This window comes from Coenobita brevimanus, chromosome 101, assembly GCF_032717465.1.
Source record: "Coenobita brevimanus isolate Jiangsu-jjx chromosome 101, ASM3271746v2, whole genome shotgun sequence".
Classification (NCBI taxonomy): domain Eukaryota; kingdom Metazoa; phylum Arthropoda; class Malacostraca; order Decapoda; family Coenobitidae; genus Coenobita; species Coenobita brevimanus.
In genome coordinates, this window is record NC_137054.1 from 57573866 (window position 1) to 57597638 (window position 23773).

The following is a 23773-nucleotide window of genomic DNA, read 5'->3' on the forward strand; positions in this document are numbered from 1 at the left end:
TCTGGCTGACCACATCAGTGAGAAGGTACGGAACATGTATACACTGCTTGCAAATATGAGAATAGCATTCACATACATAAATGAAGACATGCTAAGAAAGATAATAACATCATTCATCAGACCAACCCTGGAGTATGCATCAGTAGTCTGGAGTCCTCATCTCAAAAAACACATAGACAAGATTGAAAAAGTTCAAAGGGCTGCTACAAGATGGGTACCAAGCTTAAAGGATCTAAGCTACGAAGAAAGACTAAATAAACTGAATCTACCAACACTACAGGAGAGAAGGAAACGAGGTGACATGATTATGCTATATAAATGCATATCAGGAAAGGAGAAAATAGCCATAAATTATTACTTAATGTATGGGGAAGCATCAGCAAGAGGACACTGCAAAAAACTGCATAAGAAGAGAGGTGATAAAGACGTAAGGAAATTTAGTTTCTCAAATAGAGCAATTGATCAGTGGAATGCACTACCGAATGAAATAGTGTGTGCCAAAACAATTCACAATTTAAAGGATATGTACGATAAATATGGTTTAAGACATGGGACAGTACGAGCTTGACTCATTCCTGTAAAGATACAATTAGGTAAGAAGAATTAGGTTAGCCCACACACACACACACACACACACACACACACACACACACACACACACACACACACACACACACACACACACACACACACACACACACACACACAGGCTGCGTCAGAGTCAACATGTCTGTATCCTTGCTCCTCGTTCCACGCTGGCCACCCTTGGCCACACCTAAATAGTATCTTTATATGAGTCAAGCTCTGTACTAGGTTAAACTAAATGGGGTTCTAATATAGTAGAGCAAGTATAAGCAAAAGTGTTGTCCAAAGAACAAAATACATCCAGTTAGTGCAAGAATTTGCTGATCAGCGCATCATCAGCTGTGTCGTCTATCACCAGCAGGCGAGTAGCAAGGAGATGCCTACTTGTAAGTAGAGCCTTTCTGAGTAATACCACAAGATGAGCACCATCTTTAGTAAAGTGAATATGGAAGGAGTTAAGAAAAGGGATAAAGGTGGAAAACAAGATGATGATTTCTACCAAGAACTGTGTGAAATGGAATCATATAACAAACTAATTGAGAAAGTGAATAAACTGGAGAAGGTTTTTCAGAGTGAAATAGATGAAATTAAGGAGCATCTCGCATGCACAAGGAAGAAAATGGAATATTAGTAAGGGAATTAAACAAAAAAGACACAACAGTAGATAAGCTTTCAGTTGAGATGGGTTCACTTAGAAGGAAGACCAGTGAAATGGCAAGTACAGTTGTCAACCATGAGAGTACTACAGAGGAGTTCAGATATGATACAGAGACAATTTGGCAAGCAAGCAGTCTGGTAGACCAAAGCAGTGATATTGAAGAGAAGATAACCCAGGTGCATGCAAAGTTATAAAGATGAAGTGGAAACTGCATATGCTGAAATGGTCAAAGTAAGGAAAAACTTTGAAACAAGAGACGAAGGAAAAAGCTTTAGAAAGGAAGTGAAAATAATAATCCAAAACAACCCCAAATTGGTCAAAGATTAAGCAGATATGAATAAATCTATAGTAATCACTGGTAAAGATGAAGAAGAAATAAAAAATTTCAAGAGACAAAAAGGAGAAGGCAAATATAATTAGCATATTGAAGGAAATATCAGATGAAATCTGTAATAAAGACATAGAGGAATACAAAAGGCTAGGGGAATATGAGAGAAATAAGTCAGGCCTCTGGAAGTAACCTGCCAGTGTGTGGAGGAAATACTAAAAAATGCAAACAAACTCATGTAAAAAGAGGAATTTTAAAAAAGTTTGGATAAAAAGATGCCTAACTCAAGAGGAATTGGGAATGCTAAAGGAGAAGAGGGAGGAGGCAGAAACAAAGAATGAGGGAAGATCAGAGGAAGAGAAGAGTACATTTTTTTACAAAGTAATTGGATTGCATGTACGAAAGTGGTGCATAACCAACAGGGAATAAAAAAGAGGAAAATAGTAGACTCAAGTTAAGGCAAGTATGTAAACAAGATGATTAAGTTGATGTACTCAAATGTAGATGGAATAGTGTCTAAATTATTAGAAATAGAAGACTATACCAAAGAACAAGAACCATATACAGTATTATTTGCCTAACTGAAACAAAATTAACACCAAAGATATAAAACAATACCATAAACTTAGAGGAATATAATATATATAGAGAGGAGACACAAATTTAAGAAAGGGAGGAGGAATTATAATCTTAACAAAGAAAAATCTACAAGTCAAAGAAATAAAAATAGATATACCCTCACAAGTAGAAGCAATTGCACTGAAGATTAACACATCTGAAGGGAAATTAATTGTGGCATATTTATACAACACCCAAAACAAACACTTGGGAAAGAGGCAAATATGCAGACCTGGCAGAAAGTGCAGTTTAGAGTTTAAGAACATTACTGCATAAAATGGAAGAGAAATCTGAAAGTACTATATTAACCGGATATTTCAATACAAATATAAATTGGAATATTCTAGATGTAAGAAGCCATGAAATCTGTTGGGATCAAAAGCTCCTGGATCTTGTGCAAGAGTTTTTCCTAACACAGCAAGTAAAGAAAAACACCAGATAAAGAGGACTTGATGACCCATCAGTACTAGATCTTATATTTACTAGGCAAGAAAATGACATTAACAGTATAATATATCACCCTTCATTTGGCAAAAGCAACCATGCAGTATGAAATTTCAGGATTGCATATGACATAGTTACCAGTGAAGAGAGTAATAGTGAAGAGAGTTACAAAAAGTGTCTAAACTACAAAAGGGCAACTATCACGACCTAAAGAAATACTTCTTAGAAACAGATTGGGAAAAGAAACTTAGAGGACAAAATTTAAATATTATTCTGTATATAGAAAAATTCTGTGATTTTTATGAAACAAGAGTCCAAAAGTACATCCCTCAGCACAAAGAAGCAGAAATAAAAATAAAGAAATTGTTTATTACAGAATGTAAAAAATCAAAAGAAAAAAGGGACTTGCTGTGGATTAGATACAGAAGACAATAGTGAGAGGGCATATAACAACTATGAACAGAGAAGAAACGACTATACAAAGATAAGGAGGGAGGCTCAGAGACAATTTGAGGAAGACATATAAATAAAAGTAGTGATCAACCTAAGCTATTTTACAGCTACATCCGAAGCAAAACCAAAGTTAAAGATAAAATACAGTCCATTATGGATGAGGGGATCATCTATGCACAAGAGAAAGATATTTGTAAAGCTAAATAAAATTTCCTATCAGTTTTTACAAAAGAGAATAATTTTGATAGGGATGATATGGAACATGCATGCCCACACATAATACCATATATACAAATATCTGAAAAAGAAGTACAGGAAGAGTTACGTAAAGTAGACAAAGGAAAAGCATGTGGTCCTGACGGAATTTCAGGTTGGGTGTTACATGAATGTACAGAAGAGGTAAGCAGACCATTGTATTTATTATTCAAGAAATCTTTAGGTCATGGTAAAGTACCTGCTATTTGGAAGAAATCAAACATTGTTCCCCTATTCAAGAAGGGAGTAGACAGAATCCACTCAACTACCAACCAGTATCACTGACCAGTGTTGTAAGTTAGATACTAGAAAAGCTGATAAGAAAAGTTTGGGTAAACCATCGAGAAAAACAGTATGATACCAGAAATACAGTTTGGTTTTAGAAAGGGAAAATCGTGTTACCAGTCTATTAAGCTACTATGACAGAGTTGCAGAAACATTACAGAAAAGAGAATGATGGGTGAACAGTATCTTTTTGGATTTCAAGAAAGCATTTGACAGAGTACTGCACCAAAGACTTTAATGGAAACTGCACCATCAAGGAGGTATCCAAGTCAACCTGTACAGTTGGATGCATGATTTTCTCAGAAGAAGGGAAATGAGAACAGTACTAAGGAGAAATTACTCATCATGGAGGGAAGTGACTAGCAGAGTTCCACAGGGCTCAGTGCTGGCACCAGTTATGTTTATAATGTATATAAATGACATAGACAGTAACACTGGAAATGGAATGTATCTAAATATGTTTGTGGATGATGCAAAAATACAGAGGAAAATTACTAACACAGATTCTTGCAAAGAGCTACAAGAAGAATTAAATAAACATAATGAATGGAGCAATAAATGGCAAATGGAATCCAGTGTGGACTAGTGTCATGTAATTAAGTTTGGTAAAAGTGAGAAAAGACCAGATTGGGATTATAAGGTAGGAGGATCAATCCTAAGCATATCAGAAAGAGAGAAGGACCTAGGAGTGATTATCAGTGACAGACTATCTCCGGCTGACCACATTAGTGAGGAAGTAAGTAACATGTATACACTGCTTGCTAATATGAGAATAGCATTCACACATATAAATAAAGACTTGCTGAGAAAGATAATAACATCATTCATCAGACTAACCCTGGAGTATGCATCAGTAGTCTGGAATCCTCATCTCAAAAAACACATAGATAAAATTGAAAAAGTACAAAGGGCAGGTACAGGATGGGTACCAAGCTTAAGGGATCTAAGTTACAAAGAAAGACTAGAAAAATTGAATCTACCAACAGTACAGGAGAGAAGGAAAGAGGAGACATGATTATGCTATATAAATGCATCTCAGGGAAAGAGAAAATAGACATAAATTAATATATAACCTATGGGGAAGCATCAGCAAGAGGACACTGCAAAAAAAGCTACCGTACATGAAAAGAGAGGCAATAAAGACGTAAGGAAATTCAGTTCCCCAGATAGGGCAATTGATCAGTGGAATGCACTACTGAATGAAATAGTGTGTGCCGAAACTATTCATAAATTTAAGGATATGTATGATAAAAATGGTTTATTACACGGGACAGTACGAGCTTGACTCTTTCCTGTAAAGATACAATTAGGTAAGAACAATTAGGTAGGTAAGAACACAGAGAGAAGGAGAGAGAGTGTCCTTCCCATGATATGATTACAGTATCAGTACAGTAATCTCTGTATAAATGCATATGAAAGTACAGTATGTGTGTGTGTACTGTACAGTACATTTCTGTTCTGTATGGATATTTATTTCAATACCAGCCACCTCAGCTAAGCAGCCCAAGTGGGATAGGTTAAGTTTGGTTAGGTTAGGTTAGGTTAGGATATGTTCACATACTGTACGTAATTTTGCCTGGGAAATGCATTGAGTATATTTTCAAGAAAATCCTATGGTTAGTTTTGAAATGATGGGGCAAGCGTTGTTCCGGGCTGAGGGTTTCCGGTTACCACCGTGCGTGTAACACAGACCATAAAGCCTCGAGTAAATGTATGGTAAAAGAGACTGTCCGCCTCTACTCTGAATGCCAGGAGTCCCTCGACCTCCAGGATTAGTGCGGAAAGTCCCCACCACCCACTCCTATCTGCTTCCCTATTGAATGGGCAGTGTCGGCTGGCTGGCCGCATTAGTCATACATTGCCTGAGGCAGTGATGTACTGGTCATCTGCTGTTGCCCTCATGTGCTAACCCTTGCCTGGGCAAATGGAATTAAGTGAACCTTAAATGCAGATGTCAGTTTGCCATGCTTTGCTTCATCTGTGCTGGGACACAACTGTGGGGTGTGATATGGCAGTGCAGTACTGCTTACCATCCAACACAAGCCTGCTCCTTAGTTCCCGCCTTTGTCTCGCCTGAGTGATTTGCTTACAAGAGTGGGTGTGGATGCAGTAGCCTTTGTGGTGGTCCCCTACCTTCCTTATGTTGTGGCCCTTCTCTGCTGTATTCTCTTGTGTGTGGTGTTGGCCTCACCACCACCTGAGAAACGGAAGAGGAATGTTTTGACTCTAGAGAAGAAACGTGAGATACTGAGCAAGGTTGACATGGGCTGGACCACAGGATGCATGCTGCGGGAATATGATCTAGCCCATTCAACAGTGTTTGATATCAAGATGTCACAGTACAAGCTTGCACAGTACTGACAGGACTTCAGCGAAAGCACACGTAGGGGCAGCAGGAGGATTATGGCCCAAGCCCAGCACACCATTATTGACCAGTCGACATTGTTGTGGTTTCACCAGTAACGTGGTGTCAGTGTACTGGTGCGTGGGACCGAGTTGAAGACTGCAGCCGAGAAGTTTGCTCACCTGCACAATTTGCATGACTTCAAGGGATCGAGGGATGGCTGTTTCGCTTCAAGCTTCGCCATTGACTTACTGGCTGTAAGGCACACAGTGAGGCCTTGGATGCAGCAGCAGAGGAAGTAGACTCATTTTGCCAGAAAGTGCAGCACCTGATCAAGGACGAGGGCCTTTCCCTTGGTCAAGTCTATAACGCTGATGAAACTGGTGTATTCTACCGATCCATACCCACCAACACCCTGGCTGAGGAAAAAGGCGAAGACTGTGCCTTGTCGGAAGATGTCCAAACAACGTGTCTGATTTGTTCTGTGCCAGTGGCAGTGGGACGCACCGCCTCAAACCCATTATTGTTGGGTGTACAAAACAACCACGTTGTCTCCATGGGTTGATGGATAGCCTGCCTATTGTGTGGTATCATTTTGTGAAGGCCAAGTTTACTGCAAAGATCTTCAGAGATTGGTTCCATAGACATTTCATCAAGGAGGTTATCCGGTATTAAATGCAGGTCTTTGGTACTGCTTGCGACCAGATGAAGGCACTACTGCTCCTGGAAAATGCACCTGTGCATCCGTCCAAGAAGGATATGGTTGCTTATGATGGGCAGATTAGTTGCATGTTTCTGCCACCTAATACGACTGCTCTGATTCAACCAATGGACCAGGGTGTTACTGTGGCTATGAAGAGACTGTATCACTGGAAGTTCCTGAACAAGGTGATGGTGGTGCTGGAGGACGAGGATGGGGCCGAGGACACACGTGGGGAGCAGACCTTGCAGAATCTTCAGCATTATGACCTGAAGTCTGCAGTGTTCAACTGGGAGAATGTGTAGAAGGAAGTCTTTGTGGAAACCCTCAAAAGCGGTTAGTCACGTCTCCAGGGAATTGAAGCCAAGCACGACGTTGAGGGGCTTGACGTGGATGATTTCCACTGCCACCTTCGAACAGCAGGAGAGCAGGTACACATCGATGACGTGAGGATTGGCTGGACGACGATGGCGGCAATCTTGGTTATCAGACCATGTTTGGTGAGGTGATCACTGCTGCTGCCTCTGCGGGCACGGAAGAGGACAGCGAGACTGACGAAGATGAGTTTGATGACTCTGACTCGCAGCTTTCTGCAACTCCTTCAGTCCCTTGTCTCAGTTTCATCTGTGGTACTGAAGGGGGTGCTGTGCTGGAGTATGCTGAGCATCTGCATTGTGACAGGGATTTGGTTCCACTCAGCCTGGCGATGGAGCTGTGGGGAGTCCGTGACACTGTCATCCTCCGGCAGAATCGTCGTTCCTATCGTCAGACCAGGACTGACTCCTTCTCCAAGCCTGTGACCCCCATGAGTGCCAGCCCATTCTCACCACCAGCACTGCCACCAGCTCGTTTTCTGCCTTCACTATTGGACCCGCAGCCGAGCACGTCGACAGCCATTGAGTCTCCATTGGATGTAAGCTTGCTGCTGTCTTTGGAGCCTCCTGAGGCGGGTATGCCACCATCACTGCACCACACGTCACCGTTCATCGCTTAGCTCCGGCAGGTAGAGGAGGAGGAGGAGGAGTTCTTTTACCTTTACTAAATGTGAAGGTTAGCCACTAGACCACATGGGACAACTGTACACCTGCTGGAGGTGTGTGGGTTAAGAAGCCTGTCTGCAGTCCCCTGGGTGGTAAGTACCCTAATTGAATGTTTTTTGGCAGGTAACTTTAGGTTTCTTTCATAGTTTCCTTGGTGTAAAAATTTATTTAGGATATTCCCATGTGTGTTTTGATGTCAAAATATGGCAGAATGACTTGAAAACAGTGTCAAAATTTGGAGGGTTATTGTACATAAAGTAGTGTATACGTAGGGTGTTTTTTGGTTTTCACTTTTTTTTTTTTTTTTTTTTTTTTTCTTCATGGTTTTGTTGGTGTTGAAAATTATTTTGGATAATCCTATGTATATTTTGCCATCAAAATATGGCAGAATGACCAGAAAACACTGCCAAAATAAGGAGGGGTACTGTACATACAGTAGTGTATAGGCCGGGTGTTTTTTGGTTTCAGTATTTTTTCTGTAGGGTTTCTTGATGTTTAGCATTATTTTGGATATTCCTATGTGTCCAAATATGCCTGAATGACTGGAAAATACTGCAAAATTAAGTATAGGTACTGTACAAATAGGTTAGGTATAGGTTGGAGGTTGAGTATAGGTAGGGTCTGGGTATAATAGAGGAATAGTGTTCATTATCTTGATGTTGCCACTACCTGGACATGCTTTTGACTCTTATTATGTTTGGATAAACAAGTGAATACTGTATATTGCTATTGGAGAAGGGAGAAAAAGTGAGCAGATGGATTGAAAGCTTTAACGAATTCTTGAACATAGAGAATAAAGGTAATGTGAGTATAAGTGACTGGGGAATGGCTGGGAGGAGGAGGGAAGTGAGAAGACAAGAAGGAATCAGTAGGATGGAAGTACAGTAGTGGAAGCAGTGAAACTGAGTCAAAATGGGGAAAGCCTCAGGAATTGATGGAGTGTTTGGTGAAATGCTGAAGCATGGGGCAGACAGTAGTAGAATGGATATGGAAGATGTACAGATTGGCTTGGGAGGAAGGTAAAGTCCCGGAGGATTGGAAGTTAGGTATAATTATTCCCGTGTACAAAGGAAAAGGGGAAAAAGAAGTGTGTGGTAATCATAGGGGCATTTGTCTTGTTAGTGTAATAGGAGCAGTATATGGTAGGATACTTATTGACCGAGTTAGGGAAATAACATAGGAATTAGCAGGAGAAGAACAGGGAGGTTTTAAGAATGAAAGAGGTTGTTTAAATCAGATATTCAGTTTTAGGTGTTTTGTGGAAAAGTTTCTAGAGAAGGGAAGGAAGTCGTATGCAGCCTTCATGACTTTGGAGAAAGCATATGGTGGTGGATAGACAAGGAATGTGGAAAGTACTAAGGATATATGGAGTAAATGGGAAGTTGCTGAATGCCATGAACAGTATGTATGAGGGTGCTAAGGTTGCAATGCATGTGAATAGTGAACTGAGTGAATTTTTTAAACTGAATGTTGGATTGAAACAGGGATGTTTCATGTCCCCATCATTGTTCAATCTGTATATGGATCAGGTTATAAAAGAGATATAAGGTAGGGCAATGGATGTTGGAGTGCCCCAAATAAGAGAGGGCAGTGTTTGGAAAGTTCCTGTGCTGTTGTTTGCAAACGATACTGTATTGTTAAGTGAAGATGATGGGGAACTGCAAGGCTTCGTGAATGAGTTTGGGAGTGTGTATAGGAAATGGAATCTAAAGGCGAATGTACGGAAGAGTAAAGTTATGGTCTTTGAGAGAAGTGAAGTCACTGAATGTGCAGTAAGGTTGGATAAGGAGGAAATGGAAAATGTGAATGTGTTTAAATACTTGGGTAGGTGATGTGATGAATAAGGATGGAAGTTTAGAGGGTGAAGTGCTTGAAAGGGTACAACAGGGAAGAAAGGTTGCTGGTTCTTTGAAAGCAGTGATAAGGAGCAGAGAAGTGAGCATGGAAGTAAAAAGTCACTGCATGACGGTATTGTGATACCAACTCTAGTGTATGGATGTGAAGCTTGGACCTTGTTGGAAGGACACAAGTCAAGAAATATAGCAGTGGAAATGAATTATTTGAGAGGAGCATGTGGAGTTACATGGAGAGACGGACTGACAAATGAGGAAGTGAAGGAGCATTGTGGTGTGGATGTGGATGTGATAGAAAGTGTTAGGAGAAATACACTGAGGTGGCTTGGCCATGTGAAGAGGATGGAGAGTGAGAGACTAACTAGAAGAGTGTATTTGAGTGAGTTGGAGGGGGGGAAAGGGAAGGGGAGGCCAAGGATGAGATGGAGGGATGGAGTGGAGAGATATATGAGAGAGGGGGGTGTGAACTGGGAGCAAGGCATTGGGGTGGCATTGGACAGGGTGACATGGGGGCGATTTGTTTGTGGACACCACTTATGGGATTGAGGTGTCTGGCAATAGCTAGATAGATAGGTAGATTGATATTTCTAAGTCACTGTCTCCTACTATAATAATGATTTCAGTACTCATTTTTGCTTCTTCTGTTGAATGTGATAGATTAAACCCGTCATCAGCACTGAACAACACATTGATATAAAAAGGTTCATCCTTAAAGCACATGCTTGTCTCATTAAGTTTGGATATAATTATACAGTAGAAGCCCAATAAAATGGAACTCAGTATAACAGAAGCCCAAAAAAGGGGAAGCATTTTTTTTCTGATATTTATTTGTCCTATTTAAGGGAAAATTTCCATAAACAGTAGTATAATTCCATTAACCCCTAAAATCTGAGCTCATCGATCAAGATTTTTTGCGTAATTTCTTAAAAGGACGAGCAACACCGATCATGCAAGATCCACAAAAAACTGGCAGCAGCTGGCTCCACCCTAGCTGTGATGTAGATATCGCCTGCCTTTAGGAGGGGGAGCGATAACGTTTTTGCCTGCCTCTGTGTGTGTGTGTGTGTGTGTGTGTGTTTGTGTGTGTGTATGTGTGTGTGTTTGTGTATTTACCTAGTTGCGATATACAGGAAATGAGGTACGTCATGGAGTCCCGTCTCTGTTTCTCAATAAGTCAAATTTTGCTTTGAACGTGTTTAAGTTTTTAGACTGGACAGGCTCTTTGTCAAGGCTATTCCACAGGTCTGTGCATCTATATGGAAAACTATATTTCTTGATATCCTTCAAGCGACTTGGCTTTTTCAGTTTCATTCTATGTTCTCCTGTTACTCTTTCATCCCAGGCAAACAGATCTTTTCGGTCAATTTTATGTACTCGCATCATGTCCCTGAACATTGCAATCATGTCACCCCTCTCTCTCCTTTCTTCTAAGGAAGGCAGATCCAGCTTTTCCAGCCTCTCTGTGTACGACAGACCTACCAAGCTAAGGACCATCATGGCTGCTGTTCTTTGTATTCTCTCAATCTTGTTTATATCTTTCTTTTTGTGTGGGGACCACACTACTGCCGCATATTCCAACCTGGGGCGGATCATGGCCACTACCAATTTTTTCACCATCTCCTCATCCATGTAATGAAATGCTACTCTTACTGTATGTTAGTCAAGAGATTATACGTCTCTCTAACTGTCTTGTTAATGTGTTTTTCAGGCGACAAACTATCCTGGACCAGCACACCCAGACTCCCTTTTCTGTTGCTTTTGTGATTGGTTCATTACCCATCAAATAATTTAGGGATGGCCTCTTGGTACTCTTACCCATTTCCAATATTTTACATTTTTTTGCGTTGAATTTCATTCCCCACTTCCAGCTCCAATCATGAATCCTATCCAGGTTCCCCTGCAACATTTTACAGTCTTCCTTAACTTTTACTGTCCTCATGATCTTTGCATCACCAGCAAACAGACTTGATAACTGTTCATTCCATCTACCATATCATTTATGTAAATCAGGAACTTTATGGGCACTAACATCGAGCCCTGTGGGACTCCGCTTGTTACTTCCCTCCATCCAGACATCCTGTCTTTTACTACTATCCTCGTTTGTCTGTCTCTCAGGAAGTCGTTCATCCACTCCAGGAGGTTTCCCTTCAGTCCTCCTATGTGCTCCAATTTTCACGTTAGTTGCTTGTGGGGTACCTTGTCAAAGGCTTTCCCCAAATCTAAATAAACTCAGTCCACCCAACTGTCTCTCTCCTGTAGCACGTCAATCGCTCTTGAGTTGAAGCTCAACAAATTGGCAACACACGACCTTCCACTTCTGAATCCTGACTTTCAGCCAAAATGTTCATCTCCTCCAGATATTTTATCCATCCTTCTTTCAGGATTCTCCCGCATAATTTTGCAACCATACTGGTCAGTGACACTGGTCTATAATTCAGGGATTCTTCCTTGTTCCCTCCCTTATGAACTGGTACCACATTGGCCCTCTTCCATTCCCGATGCACTTTTCCTGCTTCCAGAGAACACACAATTAAACTGTGAATCTTATCCACCAATGTGTGTGTGTGTGTGTGTGTGTGTGTGTGTGTGTGTGTGTGTGTGTGTGTGTGTGTGTGCACATGCTTGAGCTAAAGGTTTATTATTATGCTCCATTACTGTAAGTAACATCCTGTTTTTGCCATAGAAAGCAGTTATAGTGTGCACACAGTAATCTTGCACCATAACTTTTGAACGTAGTTACAGTATATTGAAATTTTACAAGGGGCAGAAATAAACTTTTATCACCAATGAAACAAAAATCAAGAAAAATAAATAAATTCTGTTGCAGGTACTGACATGTCAAATGTATCCCCTTGGAAGAAAAAAAAAAAAAAAATGCACTCTCAGTTACTAGCTTGTGCTTCAATATCACATCATGAATTATAGTGCTGTACCAAACAGTACTCTATGTCAGCTGTCTTGAAAGTATTTTGATTGAGTCTTGAGTTATGGTTAAACACAAGTTGCACAACTTTAATTTCATTAATTGGCTTTTTTGGCTCTTGGCTGATAGGTAGTCTTACTTCCAAGCTCCTTATATACTTGACCATATGGAGAGAATGGAGAACGACAGACTGACTAGGAGAGTGTATGTGAATGTGATAGAGAAGGGGGGGGGGGAAGGGGAGGCAGAGGCCAAGGAGATGAGATGAGATATTGGGGGGGGGTGATTTAGAGAGAGGGCAGCGTGATGGTAGATGACAGGGTGACATGGAAGCAATTTGGTTGTGGTCACTCCATCTGGGATTAAGGCATCTGGCTATAAAACAGATAGGCCGATAGTTAAATGTTATTGTTATGATTATTATAATTATCATAGTTATTATTATTATTATTATTATTATTATTATTATTATTATTACTGTATTATTATTATTATTATTATTATTATTATTTTTGGCCATGTGGAGAGGATGGAGAGTGAGAGACTGATGAGGAGAGTGTATGTGAGTAGTGAGGTAGAGGGGGGGGGAGAGGGAGGGGGAGGCCAAGGATGAGATGGAGTGGAGAGGTACTGTATATGAGAGAGACAGGTGTGAGCTGGGAGCAGAGCAATGAAATGGCAAGGGACAGGGCGACATGGAGGTGATTTGTTTGTGGCCACCCCTTATGGGATTAAGGCATCTGGCAGTAGATAGATAGATTATTATTATTATTATTATTATTATTATTATTATTATTATTATTTATTATTATCATTAGTGTATTATTATTTTTATTATTATTATTATTACTTCAGTTATTATTATTATTATTACTATTATTATTATTATTATTATTACTATTACTACTATTACCACCATCATCATTATACAATAGGTTTAATAACACATATTAGTTATAGTCATGTAGACAGGCACTTCAAGATTTGCTTTGACCTGCACCTGACTGAACCCAAAGTGAATATTTGTGCCTCATTTATTGTTTGCCAGTGCAGTGAGCAGTCAGCCACAGTGAGGCAGAACTTGTTGTTATATTTTCATCTGTCCATAACTGTACCTTTTTCACAAAAGAGGTGATCCTTCAACACAATTTCAACAAAAGATCTCTGGGAGCACCAGGTTGAAGTGGCCAGTTTCCTGCCCATTGGGTTCATGTCCAGATATGGCAGGGTTGCAACAAGAACTAGAAGAAGAGGCATGCTGTGTAAAGGAACTCTATCATCCATCCACACATCATTCAGTAATATACTTCCCCTTTATCAGGAGCATAGGAACTATTTACACCAACATAAATGCTGTGTTATTCATTTTACTTCTTTACTTTCTTTTCTTCTCAGTTACGTAACCCCATGGAAAACTTCACTTATGCAACAGTGAAAGGATCTTCGGTGGATATGTACTTCAGGCGGCAGGTGGAGCTGAGTAACATGTACAGAACCATGGAGGGTAACAATTACCCAACTGCGGAGGCAGCCATTGCTGCAGTTAAAGCTGGGTGAGCTTATCCAACATCTAGCATATATTATGAATGTTCATTCTTGCTTCTGACTTAATGTATGAATTGATGATAAGCTTCCTGGTTCAATAATCTACACACGTGTACAGTTGTTCCTCTACTTTCAGACTTTTGACTTACAAACTTTGGGGATATGAACTTTTTTGAGAATTGTTTATTGTCATATTTTTTTCAGTGACATCTACAAAATGCTGTATACAGTATGTATCAAGACTTCATGACAGTGGTATTAGTGATTGCAATTATGTGAAACATTTGGTACAACATTGGATTATTGTTTCTGTCTTTGTTCCCCAATTGAAGTTATGTACCGTACTGTATTTGGCTTTTGGCATTAGTGGATTTTGTCTTACAGACTTTTTGAAATATGAGCCAATTCTTGAAATTGATGAAGTTTGTAAATAGAGGAGCAGCTCTACTGTACATACAGTAGATTGTAACCCCCACCCTTACACACAGTTTTCATCAGTACTATGGATGAAAAGTAATCCCTTTATTATCCGGATGCCCACTACCCGGACCTTTTGGGCCTGGACCTTCGGCACCCAAAAATGACCAAAAAACGAACAAAAAAATCCGGATTTTTTTCCCACCCATAATTTGAGCTTGGCACATGGTGCTGAACGGCTGTGTTTTCGCCACATGGTGCTGAACGGCTGTGTTTTCGCACAGCCGCTGGCCCCCTGCCATCCCTCCCCTCCCCAGTTACCGCCTAACTACCATCGTGAGTAGATGTTCATCACAATGGATACCACACGTGCTTGTTTTTATGAATGAACAGTGAATAAACTGCAATACCTCACCACTAGACCACATGGGAATTTATAGTATTGTGCAGTGTTAAGAAATTAGAATGTAGAGTGCAAAGGAATAAGTATGGAGTGCAAACTGGCAGTTGAAACTGGCATGATGCAATTAAGAACAGAATGTGCAGTGTGAAACAATTATAACTCACAGTGCAAAGAATTAAGTGCAGCACAACACTGGCTTACTGTAAGTGCTTCAAGAGCATTTTCACCACTGCCAGAGCCTTAGAGGAGGCGGCCACGAACGTGCTGTAAGTACCCTGTACACTGCTAAATATTTTCCATACTCACTTCTGATTCCTCATTCTCTGGTTCCTTTTCATTTATTTCATGCTTTATGTCCCTTATTTGTGTGAATAGGGTCTTAAATAGGTGCTATGCGCATCCGGTAGGGAGTTATTTGGGTGGCTCTCAGAGTTAGGCTGGGTTAGGATCCATGAGTACCAGTCCAGGAGGCAGGGGCCCAGTATCCGGACAAAACCACTTCCTCGACATGCCTTTGACTGTATTACATCAGATATTGGGAAAATTACTGTAATAGTATTGGTGGTATTATTTTCACATGGTCATTCACTGCAATGAGCTGTAATGTTTAACATGTCTGTCACTGGTTCTCAGATGTTAAATATCTTTTTAAAACCTGCCGAAGTTTTATGAAAGTTTACAGAAGTCCATGTCAGAAGCTAATTAATTTTGCTTGTAATTTTATAATTACCTGAAAATATCTCAAAAACTCAGGAATTAAATACAGTAACATATAAAAAGGTAGGGTGAGAGTCAGATTTTCTACATACAGTGTCAAATTTCTGGCAGGTCAGCTCTTATCAGTATGGATGATATGTCTATCTATTTATCTATTGCCAGATGCCTTAATCCCATACAGAGTGGCCACAAATAAATCGCCTCCACTTCGCCCTGTCCCCCGCCATTTCACTGCCCTGCTCCTAGCTCACGCCCCCCTCCCTCATATACCTCTTCACTCCATCCCTCCATCTCATCCTTGGCCTCTCCCTCCCTCTCTCCCTCTCCACCTCACTTACATACACTCTCCTCATCAGTCTCTAACTCTCCATCCTCTCAACATGTCCAGACTGCCTCAGTGTGTTTCTCCTAATGCTTCCTATCACATCCACATTCACACCAAAATGCTCCTTCACATTCTTATTTGTTAGTCTTTCTCTCCATGTGACTCCACATGCTCCTCTCAAATAACTAATTTCCACTGCTGTCACTCTTGACTTGTGTCCCTTGAACAAGGTCCAAGCTTCACTTCCATACGTTAGAGTTGGTATCACAATACTGTCATGTAGTAACTTTTTCACTTCCATGCTCATTTCCCTGTTTCTTATCACTGTTTTCATAGAACCAGCAACCTTCTTTGTTGTGCATACACATATATTTACATATGCTGTAAACCGCTGTTTGTGTGTGTCTGTATCGATCAGTCTCTATCTATTTGTCTGTCTGTTTATCTATATTTTATCTGTCTGTGTCTATCAATCTACATATCTATCTTTATCAGTCTACCTATCTATCTGTCTACCAGTATCTACCTGTCTATATACTATACATATACAGTGCAGCCTCATTATACAACAGGGTTGCATCAAGCCCTGTTGCATAAAGGCCTATTGCATAAAGATATATTGCATAATGAGTTCTATTTAACATGGGTTCAGTGGGGTTAGGGAGGTTGGCCTCAATCACAAAGCCTAAAATGACCTAAAAAACCTCTGCCACCCACCTGAAGTTTGTCCTATGCTGGTATGAGTCATTACCAAGGCCCCCCCTCCCTCAGGATGGGGGACAGTTGGATGGTCTGGACAACCACTCCACACAAAAAGATACAGTATGACTCTACTTACTATCACGAACTGCATTATATGTTAAGTACCTGTGCTGTTATTTGGTGATTGGTGTTTCAGTGGTCTTTCATGCACAAAATAAAACAAAAGGTGTAAACACTGGGCGGGCACCTTTGCTCAGTTGGATGTGCAGAGGCTCAAAAAGAGGATGATGCTTATGAAAGATTGACATGGCTTCCAAGTCACAAGTTTCAGTATGTCACACACAAAAAAGTGTCACATTACGTGATACTACACACTGCACTATTTGTTAAGTGCTTGCACTGTTATTTGGCTGTAACAACAGTGTTTCAGTGGCTTTTCATGCAAGAGTAGGTCCAAAAAGGAGATGATGGTTATTTAAGATTGACACAATATCCATGTCATAAGTTTCTGTACTTCACACACAGAAAAGTATCACTTCACTTACTATTGCATACTGTACTATTTGTTAAGTGCTTGCACTGTTATTTGGCAATAACAGTAGTGTTTCAGTGGCCTTTCATGCTCAGAATATGAACTAAAGGCAATGATCACATCCAGTGTAAACACTGGGGTAGCCATTCTGGCATGCATGCATCACCACATCCACATGAGATTCTCAGAGGTGACCATTGAAAACATCATTGTAGCAAAATCGCAGTTAATATTTTAATGTTGTACAGAGATGGGGTATAACTCTTTAATTATCATTGTAGCGATTTATGACATAACAAGGTGTGTGAGGAGTAGACTGTAGCACCAGTAGAGCAGGGCAGTACTCCTGAGGTGGATGGAAAGCTGATGACAGGGAGTGCTGGAGCTCCCATTTCATCAGCCCTCAGGACTAGTTCCTGACCATCCCCCTTTGCTGAACTTTTTCAGTGTCTCAGTTACACAGAGAGTAGGCCAGCATGCTCTCCAGTAACTATCTAACTATCTAACTATCTTCACCAAACTACATGCACAGTACACACTACACTTCCTATTCAAAATTACCAAAAATGGCGTCTCATCACCAAGCCTCGGAGTCCTCAGGGGGGGGGACCATAAATGCCCCCGCCATCTGCCCCTCTCCCGGTGACGACTCGAGGTGCCTGGAACCACTGTCTGACTCTGTTCTTCTTCATTTCTGCAACATTCGCTGCCTTTCATCTAACTTTCGCTCTGTTGAGCACCACCTCTCCTCCTCTAAACCTCACCTTCTTTTTCTAACGGAGACTCAGCTGTCTGAGGCAACTGACAGCAAACCCTTTTCTGTATCCTCCTACTTTCTCTATACTCATTTCAAAGCCAAAGGTGGCTGTTGTGTATACATACACAATGACTTATCTTGGTCTCGTGTTCCTGAACTTGATTCTTCTGAATTCTCCACACTCTGGCTTCAGCTTTCCTGTCATTCTCTGACTAAATATATCTGTGCTGTTTACTTATCCCCTAAATCTACTGACTATCAAAAATTCTTCGACTATCTTACTTCTACGATGGAACACATTCTGTCCATTTCTCCTTTCTCTGAAATCTCCATTCTTGGAGATTTCAATGTTCACCACCACCTTTGGCTCTCCTCTCCTTTCACAGATCCACCTGGTGAACAAGCCTACATCTTTTCTATCCTTAATGACCTAGAGCAGCTTGTACAGCACCCTACCCGTATCCCTGACCGCCTTGGAGAGAGCTCCAACATACTTGACCTCTTCCTCACAACTAATCCTTCTGCTTACTCTGTTAATCTTTTCTCTCCGTTGGGCTCCTCCGATCACAACCTTATTACCTTAACCTGTCCTATCACCCTGGTACGGCCTGTGGACCCTCCAGGGAAACGTCATCTGTGGCATTTTGGAGCCGCGGACTGGGAGGCCCTCAGGCAGTACTTCTTTGATTTTCCCTGGAATGATTATTGCTTCCATGGCTGTGAGCCATCTGAGTGTGCCTTGCGCATTACGGAGGTTATTCTCTCGGGCATGGAAGCATACATTCGTTTCTCATATCCTTTGACTAATGCAAGAAAGCCTTGGTTTAATCACGCTTGTTCTAGTGCTGTCCGCAACAAGGAGAAGGCCTACAAAAGGTACCGGAGCCAACCCACCCCTGAATCACATCATCTTTATGTTTCTGCCCGGAATCGTGCTAAGTCTGTTCTTCACTCTACTAAAAATAATTTCATCCATACTAAATGCTTTCAACTCTCCAACTCGAATTCTTCCCGCTCCTTCTGGCACCTTGCCAAAAATCTTTCTAACAACTTTACCTCATCATCCTTCCCTCCTCTTTTCTACTCTGATGGTTCTGTAGCTATTTCTTCTACTGATAAAGCAGATCTCTTCGCACAGACTTTCTCCTCCAATTCCACCTTAGACGATTCCGGTGCTGTTCCTCCATCACTTCCCCCCTCTGACTTCCTCATGGCTGACATTAAAATTTCTTCAGTTGATGTATTTTCTGCCATCACTGGCCTCAGTACTAACAAGGCATATGGGCCTGATGGGGTCCCTCCTGTTGTTCTCAAGAACTGTGCTTCTGTGCTTACACCCTGCCTAGGCAAACTCTTTCGCCTTTGTCTGTCAACTTGTACCTTTCCTTCTTGCTGGAAGTTTGATCTCATTCAGCCAGTCCCAAAGAAGGGTGACCACTCCCAACCCTCCAACTATTGTCCAATTGCTTTAACGTCCTGTATTTCAAAAGTTTTCGAGTCAATTCTTAATAGAAAAATTTTAAGGCATCTTTCCTATCACAAACTTCTTTCCGATCGTCAGTATGGGTTCCGTCAGGGACGCTCCACTGGCGATCTTCTCACCTACCTTTCAGACTCCTGGTCATCCTCCTTTCGGGACTTTGGCGAAAGCTTTGCCATTGCACTTGACATCTCAAAGGCTTTCGATCGAGTCTGGCATAAATCTTTAATTTCCAAACTGCCCTCCTACGGTTTCTATCCTTCTATCTGTGCCTTCATCGCTAGCTTCCTTTCTGGTCATTCTATAGCCGCTGTTGTAGACGGCCATCGTTCTTCTCCTAGATCTGTCAACAGTGGTGTTCCTCAGGGCTCTGTCCTATCACCAACTCTCTTCCTTTTATTCATCAATGATCTTCTAAGCTGTACATCTAACCCTATCCACTCATACGCTGATGACTCCACCCTTCACCTTTCCATTCAGTTCCCACAACGCCCATCTCAACAGTTACTTCAAGAAACAAGGGATGAGGCTATGGCACACCTAATGTCTGACTTGGCTCATATCTCTGACTGGGGTAAAAATAATATGGTTGTCTTTAATGCATCTAAGACTCAGTTCTTACACCTATCAACCCGACAAAATCTTCCACATGTATACCCACTAATGTTTAATAATATTCAGCTTAATCCTGCATCATCCTTGAACATGCTTGGGGTTTCATTTACTCGGGACTTATCATGGAAAGATCATATTACATCTCTTGTAAAATCTGCTTCCAAGAGATTGGGTGTGCTAAGCCGACTCCGCTCTTTCTTTACCCCTGCACAATTGTTGACTCTATACAGGGGTTTTATCCGCCCCTGTGTGGAGTACAACTCTCATGTGTGGGGAGGCTCCCCACATACAGCTCTTCTCAATAGGGTGGAGTCAAAGGCTTTTCGTCTCATTAACTCTCCTCCTCTTACTGACTCTTCAACCTCTGTCTCTTCGCCACACTGTTGCATCTTTATCTCTTTTCTATCGCTACTTTAATGGTCACTGCTCCTCTGAACTGTCTGCTTGCATTCCTCCACCTCTACAACGGGCGCGTAGCACCCGTCTGGCAGCAGACTCTCATCCCTTTTCTGTCCAACTCTCTAATGCAAGAGTTAACCATTACTCCCAGTCTTTCATTTATGCAACAGGTCAGCTCTGGAACTGTCTCCCTCTGTCTGTATTTCCTGCTGCCTATGATCTCCAGTCTTTCAAATGCAGTGTGTCCAGGCAACTCAAAATGATCGGATCTTGAATTTGGCTCTCTATTGTATTTTGTTTTTCTCTTGGAGGGAACTGTTACTGCGGGTTCATGGCCTTTGGTTCCTTCTTCCTCGCATTAAAATATATATATATATATATATATATATATATATATATAAATAACGAGACTGCACTGTATTGCAAAGGACTACCAGTTGCTTCCTAAGATACTGCCAAATTCTACCGAGCAAAAATATTTCATCGAGCCGGTTATTACAATGACGGAAAATTGAGAGTTTACTGTATGATGACTTAAAAGTTAGGAGATATTTTTGCTTATAAAATCACTGACATGCAAACCTGCAGTCATTTGTTCATTCCAAGATGGCCTTTGAATTCAGCCAGTGTCAGTGATGGGACAGTAGTGTGATGGAGTTCAAGCAGCAAGTGAAGTAACTACCAATTTTGGTTAGTTGAAAACTAATTTTTAAACTTAATTTTGGTGATAAGAAGGAAGTGAAATGTGTTAAAATGAAATAACTACCAATTTAAGTAGTCTGAAACATGTTTTTAGACTTTGATGGTTCGGTGATCCTTGGCTTGAAATTTATCCCCATTGAACCCATTTATATGATAAATGTTTTTTCCTTTTTTTCAAATGCATCCACAAGGGTGTGGGAAGTTATTCCATATTGTGCAGTGTTTGTGATCCGTGGGTGCATATCAGAGGTAGACTCTGAGATAATGCTGATTTCATGGGTGTGGTGTGTCTAGGAGAACATGTGGAGATTGTCAGGCAAGAAAGGATTGGTTTTGCTGGTGAATCTCTTGAGTGCGTGGAAGAGTTTTGCTGCTTGGGAGACATGATATGTGCTGGAGATGGAGCTGGGGCTGGCTTGTTGGTAGAGTGAGGAGTGGTTGGAAGAAGTTCAGGGAGCTGTTGCCTCTCCTGACATTGAGAGGGCTCTCCCTCCGTGCTAAGGGATCATTGTGTGCAGCATGTATTAGGAGTGTAATGCTGTATCGTAGTGAGACCTGGGCAGTAGAGGAAGTGGATATTCACAGGCTCAAACATACAGAAATGACAGTGATTAAGTGGTGTGTCCTTGAATGCTAGGCCTGGAGGAACTTGGTTTATGATGGAAGAGTTAAGAGGAAGGATGGGACTGGAGTGTATTGGTGTTTTGATGAGGAGAGGTAGATTGAGATGATTGGGCATGTGGAGAGGATAAGTGGGTGCAGAAAATGAGAAGTGTGAACATTGTAGGTGGAGTTGTGAGAGGCAGACCAAAAAAGACCTGGGATGAGGCCACAGTGTGACCTCAGGGATAAGGGACTGGATAGGGAGGCTGCCAGAGATCGAACAGCATGGAGAACTGCCATTAGGTGGCGAAGGCTGATGCATGCAAGTATGTTGGGGCCTTTTTAAATGAAATGATCGTAGACTGAAAGTGTGCTGACATAACAGCCCTGTTTCAGTCCAGAATCCAAATCACGGAGAACTCATTTCATTCACTCTTCAAACACACTGACTCCCTTGCTCAGGCATTCATACTTGTAACATTCAGTAATTTCCTATCTCCATCCATCCATCCATCCATCAGGCAATCCTGTGCCGCTTCCTGAGGAACATAGGAGCCTGGGGCGAGACAAGTTGGTCCTGACATTTAAGATGAGTGACCAACCTTTCTCATCCCTGAATGGCATTGCATGAGCAGTAAACCCCAGCCACCCCTTGGATATAAACCTACACAGGCTCAATCCGATTGGAGCACCTTAACTCCTAAAAGACGGGCATCGGAAAGTTTTGACGCACGCTCAAGACGGACATAATCGGCAGATGCGATATGGTGGGGGATTTGTGGGGGTTGTGGGGTGGGGTGGAGATTGGGACAGGGTGCTTGGGGATGGTGGGGGTGGGGGTGGGGGTGATGGGTTGGGGTTGAAAGGGGGGTGGGAAGGGGGGGTGGGGGGAGAAGGGTGGGGGTGGCAGTGAGGGATGGAGGGATGGTGTTGTTTGGGGTGTGTGGAGGGTTTGGAGGTGTGGGAGTGTGGGGTTGAGGAGGGTTTGGAGGTGTGGGGGTGTGGGGTTGAGGAGGGTGGGGGGTTGGGGGTGGTGGGGGTAGAGAGTGTGCAGTAGGGGTTGGTGGGTGGTGGATGGTGCGGGGAGTTAGGGGTGGTGGGGAAGTGGTTGGGGGGATTGGGGGTTGTGGGGGGTGTAGGGGATGGGGATGGGGTGGGGAGGGTAGGGGTGGTGGGAGAGTGGGGGTTAGGGGTGGCAGGGGGCAGTGGGAGGTATTGGGGAGATGGTGGGGGAACTTGGGGGCAGTGGGGGTTTGAGGTGAGGTGGTGGGGGGTGGTAGGGGGTCAGGGTGGGAGGTGAGGGTGCAGGTCGGTGGCGGGTGGTGTGTGGGTGTGGTGGTAGGGGGGGTGAGGGGTGTGACCGCAGGAGTTCATTACCCACTAAACCACCAGGTGCCGTAAGTTGGTTATGTGGTTACCACCCAGTGTGGTAAATGGTTTCCTGGTGTACAGGAAACCATTTGGCTTGTCACTCAGTGTAGAGTCACCCATAGGTAGAAGGAAGAGGAAAGAGTGAAGGAAGGAAAGGCAGAAGAAGGAGTGTAAAGTCATCTGTAGGCAGAAGGAAGAGGAAAGAATGAAGGGAAGAAAGAGAAGAGGAAGGAAGGAAGAGAGGAAAGGACAGACACTCAGAGCTGCACTATCATTGAGTGAATGGATTGTGAGCGCCCCCACCTACCACTAATTTCCTATCTACTCCATATATTTTTTAGCACCCTCCACATTCCTTCTCTATTTTCTCTGTCATATGCTTTCTCTAGAGCTATGAAAACAACATACTGCTTCTTTCCCTTCTTTGTGTTTTTCCAATAATTATCTTAGAACAAACATCATCTTAAACACAAATATCTGACCTACACTCTCCCTCTCCATATGAATTAGTTATTGGTCACATGGTTTTTCTGAAATTTTAGCAAATCAGTACCAACACCTTGAAAAGTTAGAACTAAACACTATAGAAGTAGTTAAACAACTGGTATCGAGAAACTGAAACCTACTTGCTGTTGATGCAAAAAAGAATAGTGGTGGATTGACTTCAAAGAAGGAACATATGCCAAAATCGACAATGACATCATCTGCCTCTTTTGTGA

At 41.9% G+C, this 23773-nt stretch overlaps 1 pseudogene; it reads left to right on the top strand.

Annotated features, from left to right (window-relative positions):
• The window catches only part of LOC145415045 (glutamate [NMDA] receptor subunit 1-like), a 349695-nt pseudogene that overhangs the window by 287977 nt on the left and 37945 nt on the right, over positions 1-23773 (top strand).